The sequence below is a fragment of the Dasypus novemcinctus genome, chromosome 31 (assembly GCF_030445035.2).
Source record: "Dasypus novemcinctus isolate mDasNov1 chromosome 31, mDasNov1.1.hap2, whole genome shotgun sequence".
Classification (NCBI taxonomy): Eukaryota; Metazoa; Chordata; class Mammalia; order Cingulata; family Dasypodidae; genus Dasypus; species Dasypus novemcinctus.
The window spans coordinates 8,247,524-8,260,132 of record NC_080703.1 but is presented as its reverse complement, the minus strand read 5'-3'; the positions used below and the strand labels follow the sequence as shown (position 1 = coordinate 8,260,132).

The 12,609-nt window shown below is 44.6% G+C and overlaps 1 long non-coding RNA gene across 2 annotated transcripts in view; it reads left to right on the top strand.

Moving 5' to 3' along the window:
* LOC131277069 (uncharacterized) overlaps nucleotides 1–12,292 on the top strand; it is a 68,101-nt gene extending 55,809 nt beyond the window's left edge. Inside the window, exons 4-6 of one of the 2 annotated variants that reach the window (XR_011647830.1) lie at nucleotides 2,571–2,719; nucleotides 8,222–8,422; nucleotides 10,652–12,292. This is a non-coding gene — a long non-coding RNA (uncharacterized lncRNA). The remainder of the gene's footprint in view (nucleotides 1–2,570; nucleotides 2,720–8,221; nucleotides 8,423–10,651) is intronic. The other variant, XR_011647829.1, reaches the window with a different exon arrangement.
* Nucleotides 12,293–12,609: the final 317 nt, after the last annotated feature.

Below are 12,609 nucleotides of genomic sequence, written 5' to 3'. Positions count from 1 at the left end.
TATCACCATTTTGCCTATGTGATGGCACACCACCCTGCAATGCAACCCCAGTTGTGTGTGCTGAGCTGTCCCAGAGGACACACTCTGGGAGTCATGGATTGCCTGAACCACAAAGTCAATGGGGAAGGAATCAGAACTTAGCACTTAGAGAAGGCAGCACTGGCCAAGAACAAGGGTGTGTGTCAGGGAATCTCAGAGTCTTTCAGGGCTGACAGGACGAGTCAAGAGACTGGACCATGGACACCTCAATTTGAGAGGTTAATTAGAGATTGGAGGGTGACAAGAAAACTTTCAAAACTTTACAAAGAGGGTGTGCACCGTATCTCCTTATCTCAGGTTTTTTCCTCAATTGTAACCTCATAGGACACTTACTGCTTAACTCAGGTCCAGAACATGTCCACCCAGTGCTCATCTAAACTCTCCACACCCCCCAGAATCAAATCCTAGTCACTAAACCCCACATCCCCAGCCTGTCTAACTGCTCTAACCATGGGCCCAGACAAGAGCCCAGGTAGAGGGTGTTTGAGTGCCTCAGCCCTTCTCCACCTTCCTCCCAGCTTAAATATACCCTGCACATGCAGGGCAGCCCACAGCATGCTAAACAAATCAAACCATTTATTTTTCTCTTTGTTTTATTTTACAATGAAGTTGATTTGACATTCATTGTAAAGGAACAATTTTAGACATGAATATAATTTTCCACCTGTGCTCCGTATAAAAATTTTAGTCATTATTTGGTGAGGAGAGGGAGCAGTGCTTGTTGAGCGGTCCTCAGAAGAGTCCAAAGTTTCCTAATATCAGTCCCCTTGGCCACAAAAATGAATCCCTCCCCAGCTACTTGGACAAGACACAATCCTGCACTGAAATACACAAAGTGACTTAATATCCTCCGTCCCTATATCATATTGCATACAAATACATTTTGATGGACTTGTGAATCTTCTTTTACCCCACATTCTTTTTCTGTCCTTATTAGCATTAAGAAATAGGCCAACTCTAATAACACATTTAGTATTCTTGAGTCTTAATGTGCTATCTCCTCTATAGAGGCAGAAATACACAGACTCATGCCCCTGGGAAGCAGGCTTGGGGGTGTCTACTCAAACCAACCACACAACACATGGCCTGCATGTGCTGAGGACCATGGAAGCTCCAATGTCTACATCCTTTAGGTAAGGAAAGCACAAGAATGCTCAGGGAGGGTGTTGACTCACATATCAATTATAGAAAATTAGCTGATATTCCAGAAACCAAAAAGGTAGAAGAGCAACTTTCCATGAGGAAAGTATTAGGAGATACAGATAATATGCTGATGGCCATCCACTGATGGCCACCCACAATGGAGCCAGGGCTTGTGGGAAGGCATAAGGAAAGACCAATGGGGGCTTGTCACTAAACAGGAAGACCATGAAATTTCTCTTTTCCCAGGAGCAGGCTGAAAGAATATAGACTGAAGCAGGAGGGCAGAACTAGGTCAGTCACCTGTGGATCCACCGAGACTGCAGCCATCCGTATTCCTCCACCTTCAACATCTCACCATCCCTGAAGCAGCAATGTTGGGCATATACAATATTGCAGAACTGAGAGCATTTTAAATCAAAACTAACTTTATATAAAATTTCTGTAAAACTCCAAAACTACCACTCCTCATCCCCTACCTAGGGTATCATAGTCATATTGGAAAGCCTTTGAAGGCCCTCAGTGTCCTCCCCACAGTCTCTAGAAATGCCAAGGAATAACAGTAGGACTGGGAAGCAGCATGTAGAGTCATTTGGTTAAAGCAAGAGGAAATCTACTGTGGGGATCCACAATGGAAGGTCTGTTATGTGGAGAGTTTGGCCACTGCTCCCTATTTTCCGCATCGGGGCTTCTTCTTTCTAGGATCCAAAAGTTGATCACACCTTCTTTTTTGCGAGTGAGAGGATTGACTGGCACCCAGCACCAACATTTGCCTCCCAGAAGCCCCAAAGGCAACTCTGAGGTAGGATTTTCTTCCAGCAGAAGATGGACTTCAGCTAACGCTGTGTTTGGAGACTTGGCATCAGGATGAGGAGTTTGATTGTGACCTCTTTTCAGAGATGATACAGACAGGGATTCTCCACGTGCTCTCTTGATTCCAGAGGTGTGATGGCCTGAGTGAGTGAGGGGACTCTTGACAAGTCTCCATGGCAGCAGTTGATGTGGCGGTTTCAAGAAGAATGCAAGTCTGGGGAGCTCCTCATACCCCTCTTCATTGGACACATCTGCGGGCTTGGATTTGGTACTTCTAGAAAAGGTTTCTTGCAGAGCCACCTCATCTCTGCTTCCGAATCTAAGGGAAGAGTGTCTTTGGTGTTGGTGATGATAAGAGGTTTGTTTCTTTCTGATTTGTGGATCGTCTTGACTCCTTGGAGAGATAGCAGTGTCTTTAGGGAGGTCCAGGCTGTTGTCTGCTCTGCCATCCCAATGTAGGGCATCAGTACTGACTTGAATCCCTAGAAGTTGGCCATGGTCAGCTTTACTCTCTGCACCATTGCTGGACTTGCATGTGGAAGGAACTGTGTCCAATTCAGGTATATCATACTTTGCAGGTGCTTCCATACCCTCTACATCTTTCAAGGACAGCAGACACTTCTCAACCAGCTGTTGTCAAGGAAATAGACAATTAATGACTGCAGATGTTTCTCACATGAGGTGGCTGAATGTGTGGTGAAGATGACTGCACTCGGGCAGAAGGCAGGTAGGTTTTGTAGACATATGTTATAGCTTATTCTACCCATCTTCCTATGCAGGATTCCCAAACTTTCAGTCCTAACCACACCCAGCCCGTACCTCTCCATAATTTCCTCCCTACTGGTTCTCCATTTGCCCCCACACCTTCCGCTATTTTTCTGGAGAAGCCATGCCACCCAAGACAAAGTAGGTTAGACAAGGTCATGTAGATTACATGTTGTGAGGCCTTCCCACCCTTGGTTTACCTGGGTGGGCGTGAGTCCTTCCTCTTGCTGCAGCTCTTCTGTTAGGGACAAGAAGTCTACATGTGCTCCTGGGGAAAGCAATTCTGCTAGGAATCGAGGGAGAATGATAGCCTCCACCTGGGAACAGTAATAAAAGGGGACTGAGTACCCTTGAGAAAGAGCCACCTGTCGGTTTTGGAAGCAAGAGGGAAAGCATTGACACTGCACCTCAATCTGCAATCTGTGGATGTTTGGGATCATGACCTCCACCATCTACACATATAGACACTCACACATGCACACACACACAAAGACTCAAAAACACATACATGTACCCACTGCACACTGCTCAGGAGATAAGGAATAGACCCAAGTTTCAACAGACTGGGAAAGAAGCACAGACCTGAACATGCTGACAGTGCTAAAACTAAGAACTCTGCTAGACACCTCACCAAAAATCCACCCACCTTGGTGATGAAGTCTTCCTCTGCACACAGTTGGTGGATGTAGTTGAAGAGATCTGGGTCTGCATAGATTCCATCCCATTCCTGCTGTCCATGTTCTTCCTCTCCCCATTTTCCATCTTCCCCCTCAGAGGCTGAGTGCAAAGACCCCACCAGCCCACCCATGAGGTCAGTGTACTCTTTTACGGCTTCGGGTGAGATCTCCTTGGGGGCCTTTGTCTTCAGAGCCTGCTGCTGTCTGCGTTGCCTCTGGCTAGAAGCCTTGGCCTTGGGCCCTGACTTTTTTGGATTGGACACTAAAGGTAGGGACAGAGGTCAAGAAGTAAAAGTGGAATGAATCTCCAGCTTTTACTTTCCAACCATATATTGGTTAGAGTAATATTTGAGGGATAGGAAATGCTTCCACTTGGTTCAGGCTAATCTGAAACTACATGAACATTTATAGGATAAAATTTAAAAGATGAATGATCTTACAGAAAGTTTCTCTTCAAGAAAAAGAGGAACTTGTGATATTGAAAGCTATCCCTTCATCCATCCCCTCATCATTAGGAATATTATATAAATGTGTCCCTTTTGACAGTGAAGATGGGAGTGCCGTTAGGACAGCTGACAAAATTGACCTAGCCCATGACAAAGGGTAACTGAGAAACTGGGTTCTCGATGGGTTTCTCCTTTGGAAATACAGAAGGCAAATCTTGAAAGGCATGTAGCTCATGAGTCCTATTGCCTTCTCTCAGTCCCCTTTGCACCTAAGGGTCTTCTGTTGGAATGTGATGAGCCATACCTGGCTTCTGGCCTTCCATAGTGCCTGGGGGCACCTGTGGATGAAGATTTGGAGGGGCTGGAGGTGGAGGGCACTGGAAACCATTCCTCTCCTCCAACATCTGAATCTGCCTCTCTTCTTCAATTTCAAACTCCTTGAACCTAGCATGGGAGGAAGACACAAGCAGTGTTGGCAAGATGGCCTGGCCCACTGTGATGCCTACAAAAAGAGATCAGCACCAACAATAGGGGAAACTAAGTGTCTTGGGAGGATATCAAGGTCTTGGATAAGTGCTTTCCCAAGAGGGATTTTACTCCTGGCAGTACAACCACAGTTTGGGGGTACTTCATGAGGCCCCCACATCATTCATTCACCTATAGCAAAACTCATCATCACTTGAGGGGAATGTGAAAGAAATGAATCAATTTGGTACTTGGCAGATTTTCAAAACTGAGTCTACAAGTTGTAATTGTTTGACTATACACTCTTTTAACTAGGATCTAGTGGGCTTCAACAATCTTGATATAGGTTGTTGAATTAAATTAGTCAGTGTGATACATGACAGGATCACAAAGGTGGCCATCATCCCCAAGTCAAGGATGTCATAGCAAAAACTATACTGATGAGCCGACAGTAATCACATGCTGGGATCTGGGATGCTAATATTATAAATAAAGTAGGGATCAGTGCCCAGATCTAAGAATCCTAGAGCCTTGGAGCAGTAAACTGAATGAAGACATGGGGTGAAGAAATGCTTGGAAAAAAAGAAATGCTTGGAAAGACACATTATGGAGGGGATTCAATTTCCAATGCTGTACTTTTTATTTTATTTTTTGTCATTGCTTTGTGTTTTAGCCAAGAGTCTAACATGCAGTTGAACAAATTGTTCACAGGGTATCTGAGATCCTGGCTTCCCCTAACCAACCTCATTGAACTCTAACTCATCTGGAATGACAGGGAGCCATTTGGACATTATCTCATGAGGAGAGGTGGGCCCAAAGTTCTATGCCAATAGGCTCCAGCTGCCCAGACACCCAGACAGGCAGAAACATGCCTTCTAAAGCATGTCACCCCTGCAAAGTACCTACAACCTAGAGGCTTAACACCATCAGGATCTGTAGGAATTACCCTCAACCCCATCCTAAGACCTTCAATTTTGTGACATCTGCAGACCCAATATCAGAGAAGGGTTGAGCATCCTATGAAAAAAAGGTGAAAAACCGTCCAGTACTAAAGGTGAAAGTGACTGCACAGAGGAGTTGGTCCTTCCATATCCAGGGAATAGTGACCTAGTTGACACCCCCTCTCTAAGTATCCCTTCTATTGACCAGCAACAAAGCAAGACCCCTGCCTGGCTTCATCCTCCCCAATCACACCCAACCACAAACCCTCGCAAATTAACAAGGATCCCTGGACTCACTTCGCTGCCATCTCATAGTAGATCATCCAATTGAAGTTGCTTGTGTGCTGCCACTCCTGCACGGCCCTCTGCAGTCCCTCGTTCAGGGTCATGGTAGGCTTCCAACGGGCCAGTGATCAAAGCACTGGGCTAAAATTCCCCGTGTCAGTAATATTCTACATGCACCTTCTCCTACCCCTTCCTGATACTCCCCAGCCAACATCACCTGAACCCCATCCCATCTATCCACCATCTGTCCCTTCATGATCTCCTTTCTATGTGTACCCTGTGATTTTAAGTGCATCTGCCTTGTACAATCCCTGACTGGCTATTGAATATCAATATAAGGATTCATTTCTGAAAGTCCAGCTCAATGAAATGATTGTTTTGGAATCTCTGACTTCCCTCTATATCTTCAATGGCAGTGTGTAATGAATGAACTGGGAGAGCACTTTACAAGGAGATCCCGGGCCTATTCTCAGGGGTCCAAAGCTAAGTAAACAACTTCCTAGGTGACTTTTAGGTGATTAGTGCTTTGGAAAACAGAGCATCAGAATATGAAGAGGAGTTAATATGCAAAGCCAAGGGTTGCTAAAGCCCATGCCCAGGGACAGCCACGGGCTGCCTCAAGATACAGAAAATCATGCTGCTGCCTGCATTGGAGAGTTTGCTCCAAGAGTGTTCAAGAATGTGGGAGAATCATTAAGACTCTTAAGGTGGAAATTTGGGGGACTTCCTTGAATTCTTCCCTGGGGCAGGAGATATTTTGGGGATGTCAAAAATTGAAAAGCATTGTGTAAATAAAAAATAAGTGTCTTGTTATTTGATATAGGCTCTACTGCAGTTGACACATAATTTTACTGGGGGCAGTGCAGAGCAGAGACAGATGGCAGTTCAGGGTGTGAAAAGAGGAAAATATTATCACCACGGTTTCTGTCTCACAGTCACAACAGCCCATGGTCTTGAGTCACATTGCTAATCATTCATTCACACTCTTCAGTTAGGGTAATTTTGCCTTTTTTGAGCTCTTTTACTCTCCTTGTCCTTTCAAAATCTTAAAATGATAATATAACAATTAAAAAAACAAAGAATTACAATAAAAAGGAAAAAGACTAGTTATCATGTAATGTAGGAAAGCATGAGAAATTGTGCCTATGAAGTACTTTGTCTATTAGATCAGGTAAGCATCTCAGCAATACTCTGAAATAAATGGAATAAACCCTTACAGGTAAGGTTACCAAGTGAGGTAACCTCTCCAGGGTTACAAATCGAATTGGAGCCAAGTACTTCACAACTCTACAGTTTTTACCACCTCCCAGTTCTAACTGGAATTCTCCAGAACAATGTGTATGGGGGCAAAACTAGAGTTATTTGCCTGATCTCTATGGATTTTGCTTTCTCTGGACAACACATGCTCAAATCTTGTGCTGGAAGGTAGAGTGCAAGGGGAAGAGTGTGGTGTCTGTAGTCACACATCAATTCAAATCATGGCTCCTCACTCAATCACAGGACACCTCTCTGATTGTTAGTTTTTATGTCAATGGTTACTAGGATAATGATACCAAAGTAGAGAATGGGTGGGCCCCCAGTAGAGGGAGGTATCAATTGAGATAAGACACCTGAAACTCAGTCATAAACCAGAAATAGATCTTCTCTCCTCATGACCTACTGTCAAGAAATTCTGGAGACATTAACCTGGGGTATCCATCCCCTAGCCCTCTGTATCTGAATGGTGCAGAACAGTCAAATGTGCCTCCCAGACGAAGCCACTCACATGAGAAAGCAGGAAAGAGCTTCAGCATCAGGACTTAGGCGAATGTGCCTCTGGGCCAGGGACTTGAAGCACTGCCAACATCGGAAGTTCTGGTAAACACTCTTGGGCTTACAGGAGTCATCTTTGGACTGGGTGGAGGGAGGACCTCTCTCCATGGAGGCCCCCTGTGGCCTGAAGAAAGCATTCCCTGGAGGAATCCTGGGGGCCAACTGGGCAGCTGGTGGTGGAGCCTGAGGAGGAAGGCCTGGGGCCCAGCCTACCTCAGCAGACTGGGTGCACCCCACAGCTGATCAAGGGCTCCAGAGCAGAGGCCCTCAAGATCCCAGGAGGGGCATGCTGAGCAGCCCCACAGAGGATCCTTGGGTCACTTGAAATGTGGGGCATCTGAGGAAGGACAAAGGGCTGAGTAGGAGGGGGCTCTGCTGGTCCCCCTAGTTTTCTGATTTGAAGAATGATCTTCTCACCTCCAGTTCCACTGGGGACAAGGCCCCCCTTTCCTGTCACCAACTGTGGTCTGGGGAATGCAGGCAGCGGCAGAGAGCTGCCAGGAAGGAAAGATGGGGGTAGGTGTTGCCCCCAGGGAGGTGGGGGCGGTGGGCCAGGAATGGGTGAAGGGATTGGCAGGGCAGTGCCAGGATACAGGGAGACTCCAGAGTTCATGGTCTTGTCTGGTCCCAGCACTGGAGATGCTGTAGAGACAAGGAAATGGGTGGATTTAGAGGCCACAAAGGCAACACTCTTGAGGCTCTCAGGAACTGTCCTTTACTCATTAGGAAATTGAGAGCTTATTAAAAATTTCTTCACCTACGCAGCACTGGATCTACCCAGGCATAACTAAGATAGTTTTCTCTTCATCCAAACTTAATAGTTACTCTTTGTTCTTAGCTCCCAAAAGGACATCAATCAGACCTTCCCAGTTCTGCTTACAGGAATAAGAAGAATAAAATATCAACTGAAGGCAAAACCAGAGAATAGCATCAGAAGCACCAATATCTGAATCTAAACTGTCACTGATAAATCACTGAAACTGGAACAATAGTTATGAGTTTAACATGCTTGAGATGGCACAGGACTGGAAAATTGCAGGTACCCTCCTCACAAGACCCCTGGAAGGTCTAAAGTCATCACTTGTTTCTTGTTTTGGACTTGCTTTTCTTTTCATCTCTCCCCTGTTTTTTTCCCTATAATAATTCAAGTTCCCATTCTCACTTTGAACTGGTTTTGGGAAGATTCTCCCAGTTCTTTGCTTGTGCATTTGCAATAAATCACCTTCTCACTGAGAGATGTGTTTCTCCTTTGTGGTGCTGGAACAGGCATGCCGTTCTGTTGGAATGGCCATGCATACGTCAAGAGAATCAGAGCTATGAATTTCAAAAAGCAGAGATACCCAGAGATGTACTTACCAAATGCAATGGATGTGTCATGATGATGGGAGTGAGTGTTGCTGGAGGGGGGGAGGGGTGCAGTGGGGTTGGTGGGGTTGAATGGGACCTCATATTTTTTTAATGTAATATTTTTACAAAATCAATAAAAAAAACAAAAAGAAACAAAGTGTTCCTTTTCGTTAAAACTCATTGGCTCTGGAGTTTGGTGCTTTGCCAAACTATTTTGGAGTTTGTACTCCCAAATGTGACAGAGTTGGACTCAGATGTGACTTCTCTACACATGTCTCTTCTGTCCCTTTTATTGGACCATTGACTGGCCCTGGGGTCATTGGGTGTATGTCCAGGAGACTTGACTCTCTGGGATGTCCAAGCACCAGCTGGGCCCTGAGCCACAGCAGAGTTGCAACACCTACTCTCCAGTTCATTGGACTCCCCCCAGAACAGCTAACAAGGAGGTGAGGATGGACAACCCCCACACCAAGGAACTGAGAGAGTCTTACAACTGCAAGCAAGAGGGTCTCATCCATCAGCTATGTGGGATTGAAGCCCCCTCTCAATTAAGAGGTGGACTGGGCATCACCATCCCAGAGTCCTCAGGATTGGGGAATAAAATTTGGACTAGAGTGGACTTACTGGTATTCTACTATCAACTTATTGTGAGTCTAGCAATTGAAGAGATTATATCATTGATGTGGAGACAGTGGTCACTGGGGTTGCTGAAGGCAGAGAGAGGGAAAAAGAGGTGTAATATGGGGGCATTTTCAGGACTTGGCGTTGTCCTGAATGATATTGCAGGGACAAATGCAGGACAATATATATCCTGCCATAACCTATGGAATGGAGTGGGAGACAGTATAAACTACAATGTAAACTATGATTCATGCTGAATGTACCACACTAATGAAAGAAGTTGTTGATGTGGGAAATGGGGGGGGTGTGGGGAGTGGGGCATATGGGAATCCCCTATATTTTTTAATGTAACATTTTGTGTGATCTATGTATCATTTAAAAATAAACAAAAGATATATTAAAAACAAACACACACACACACACAAAAGTGAGCAGGCACCTAGGTGGAGGAAATTCAGAATAGCACCTGTCCCTCTAGTGATTTTAGGTTCTAGAACTCCAGATCAGGGTTTTCCCATAAGAGAACTTGCTCCCACTCAGTGAGGCTCCCAGACCTCTGAGTGCTAAGGAGAAAGAAGCACGTGCTATCCGGACAGCCCCTCTCTGAGGAAACCACTACCAGAAATTCAGCCAGACTCAATATTTGGTGAAGGCATTTGGTCAGCCTCTTTTTTTATATATATATAAAGATTTATTTATTTTATTTAATCCCCCCCCCCTGTTGTCTGTTCTCGGTGTCTATTTACTGCATCTTGTTTCTTTTTCCGTTTCTGTTGTCGTCAGTGGCATGGGAAGTGTGGGCGGTGCCATTCCTGGGCAGGGTGCACTCTCTTTCGTGCTGGGTGGCTCTCCTTATGGGTGCACTCCTTGCACGTAGGGCTCCCCTATGCGGGGGACACCCCTGCATGGCAGGGCACTCCTGGTGCACATCAGGACTGCCCATAGGCCAGCTCCACACAGGTCAAGGAGGTCCAGGATTTAAACCGTGGACCTCCCATGTGGTAGACGGATGCCCTAACCACTTGGCCAAGTCTGTTTCCCATCGGTCAGCCTCTTGACCAAAGAGCTGGTGTCAAGGAATTCTTTGGAAGAAATACCCCTCAGCATGCTCACAAGCAGATAAGGGATGTTCTTTTGGGTAAGTTCTAGGCAGCACAAGGGCGTTATGAAGGTCGTAAATTCTTAAGGGGATGTTCTGCATCGTCTCTTCAGACTGTTACCAATACTACTATTACTTCTAGTACTAATAGTGGTAGAGTAACATATACCTAATTGTATCTCTTCTCCTTCCCCTCTTCAGAAAGAAACCACCCTTCATTGAGTGTTTTACTGAAAACAAATAGCAGCCACTATCTATTCCATGACCATGAAGTATTCATGGACTATGAGCAACATCTTCACCTCAACTTTAAAATGAAGAGCTGAGGGTTCACCGTGAGGAATTATAGAAGATGAATTGGTTGAACACCTGAGTTTACACAGTTTAAGAAAAAGTTATAAAGTCCAGGTAAACCCAATCTCTAAAACAGGCTGAAGTTACCACAAGTGCCCTGGAAATATTGAATCAAAGGAATCATTTGCCAGGAGTGAAAGCAAAAGGCCTCTGGGCTGGTAGGAGCTTAGAGGCTCTGGGCTGGGACCGTTAGAGTAACTTCCAGGCTGCCTCACAGACAGGCTATTTCACTGCTGACTTGGCCATGATGAACTCTACCAAAAAGTTTTTTTACGTTAGACCATTGATTCTAACTGTCCCCATAGGATCTCATTTACTCCAGGTCATATTCTTCCAGTAAAACCAGGTGCCTGAAGTAATGACAAAGGGTGGAGACAAGCCTCTCTAACTACCACACAATGTAAACCTGCTACCATTTAATACACTTGTTATGTGGCTTTTTTCTAGAGAGAAACTCTTCCTGCATCCAAACTTTCTCATACCTATTGTAGCCCTCTCACATATCTAGATGTACCTCTAAGGAGACCCCTTACTGAACTCTAAGTCTTGGCTTTCCAACCTACCCCACCAGTTTCTAGGGGAGAAGTTCTTGGTGGAGTCCAGTGATTTCTCCTTCCTCGAGATTCATCTCAACTCTTGTTCCAAGAAGATGGGTCAACTGTGAATTTCTATGGATTTGAAGGATATCAGGGACCCTGATAACACACCACCTTATCCTAAGTGCTTACCTTTTGAAGTCACCTCGGTACACTTGGACACTGACCACCGCTCTCTGACAACCTTTAGCAAAGATTCAATTCTACGCCCTGAGAGTGAACTGCTGCCACCAGATTCCCAGGAATCCACGGAAAGGGTGGAGAAGTTTGAATCTCAACAGGACTAGAACGGAGCACTCAGACATTCTACAGGGGGGAGGGGCAGAGGGCAGGTTGGCTTGAAGTGGGGGAGGGTAGAACTTCATCCAGGACTCTGACAGGGGAAATTGCAGGTGCTCCCTTCAAAGTATAATGGGACAGCACAGTTATTAGGGACTTTGTTAGAGCAATTTATTGATTCTTCCTAATTCATAGCACAAAGACTTCTTCCTAGGTTCTATACTTAAATTATTTATAAATAAACATTGGTTTGTGCTGGAAAGCCCCTCCACATCAAAGAACTCCAGGCTTGTAGGCTTACAGGAAAAATCGATGCTTTTTTCTCATTAATTGGTTGTGAAGATTTTAAAATTTACATTTCAATGATTTTGACTGCAGGTGAACATTGCATGGTGTGAAAGTCAAATTTTGCACAATGGAAAATGTAGTGAGAAGTCTTCTACCCACCCACTTCCCCTGGCATCCCAGTCCACATCAGCAGAGGACACTAATGTTTTTGCTCCTTTTGCATCTTTTCAGGAAAATATCATGCAACTAAAAGCAAACACGATGTAAATTCATTATAAACATTTTATGTTTATTTCTGATTATAAACAGTTTATACAAGAGTATATATATGTTATCTAGTGTCAATTTTACTGCAATTACTGTCTTTTGGCTGGTAGCTTGTTTTCAACTCTTCTTTCCTTAGCATACGCTACAAGGAGAAGTTCTTCAATTAATAAAGCCTTTAAAATTCCCTAAGAATAATGTTCCCAGTTTTAGCAAATAAAAAATAAACCCCAGTAAATTTTGAAATTCAGTAAGCAATGAATTATATTCTAGCATAAGTATGTCTAAAATTGTATATGACATATATGCTAATACACATTGTTTTTATGAGATTTAAGTGTAAGTTAGGTGTCCTCTATTTCATCTGGCAATTCTACA